Below are 1,395 nucleotides of genomic sequence, written 5' to 3'. Positions count from 1 at the left end.
ATGATCGTGATGGAAAATTTGGTGGTTGTATCGATCTTCTAGATCGATTATCACATGTGATCACACAATTATCACATCCAAATAGAGCATTAAGTCCAATGTATGCAAAAGATTAAACAAAAAAATGTTTCAACTTCTGTTGACAATAGAGCATCTCTATTCTAGCAGACAAAAGTGAAACATGAAAAAATATAGTGGAATTGCAATTATTATTCAACTATTAGCAAAACTTCTTTAGAATGAGTCTGCATGTTAGGATGGAGCAAAATTAATCGATACACTATTGGGACAATAAAGCATTAAATCCAATGACCGTAGAAGATAAAATAAGAATATGTTTCAACTTCTGTCGACAATAGAGCATCACTATTCTAGCAGACATGAGTGAAACAGAAAAAAGTATGGTGGAATTGCAATTACTATTCAACTATTAGCAAAACTTTTTTATAATGAGACTGCAGGTTATGATAAAACAATATTAATCATATATAACAGTGTGATAATCGATTGATGTGAAAATCGTTTGTTATTCTCTTTGTCATTAGTTTATCACATGATTATCACACCCGAATCGAACAGTCGACCGTAGTCGAACCTATAGATTGTAGTTGGCATTCTTGTGGTAATCATGTGATTGTGAAACCTAATCAAATTGAAGATATTGTAATCGAACCTACATACGGATCGTAATCAGATACTAGTAGTGATAATCGTGTGATTGTGATAACCATATGATTGAGGTAATGGTAATCGTGTGATTGTGATAATCATCAAATGATTATTACACCGAATTCGTGTGATAAACAAACCTTCATTGAATTGTCTCTGCAACCTTCTCCTTCAATTTTCTTGTTGTTGCTTTCTTCCTCGGTCGCTGTTCGATTTCTTCCTCTACATTCTTGTTATTCGACTTCTTGCTACATGACTGATAACACAATAGCTCGTGGTTGTTATCAATTCCCAGATGATCGGAGCCTATTCTCTGATCGTGTTTTTAAAATTTTATCATTTGAATTCTAAGATTACCCTTCAGCCTCTCAAATCGTTTCGAATTGTTTTTAATATTATTTTAAATTTAAAGAATCTTTTAATTTTGTTTGTCATCACCTTACTTGGTTAATAGATTGCACATTCTCGTAAATCACATGGGTATATATATAGGGCTAGGTTCAAATATTAACCAAAGTTTTTGTGTTAACTGATCTTGGTCATTCAATCTTTCAATAATCAGTTGTAATTAATCATGATAAAAACTTATTTTTTAAAAATTAAAATTTCATAAAGATAAGTGAACAAAGTTGAAAAGGGAATTTAGGTAATTTTTTATGTAACTCCCATATCATTAATTAGGAGTTACAAAATCAAAAAAACCTATGATTTTTGTTAATATAAGAA

This window comes from Cynara cardunculus, unplaced genomic scaffold (assembly GCF_001531365.2).
Source record: "Cynara cardunculus var. scolymus isolate 2C unplaced genomic scaffold, CcrdV1 Un_Scaffold_2741, whole genome shotgun sequence".
Classification (NCBI taxonomy): Eukaryota; Viridiplantae; Streptophyta; class Magnoliopsida; order Asterales; family Asteraceae; genus Cynara; species Cynara cardunculus.
The sequence above is the reverse complement of the archived record's forward strand: the minus strand, read 5'-3'. Positions refer to the sequence as shown.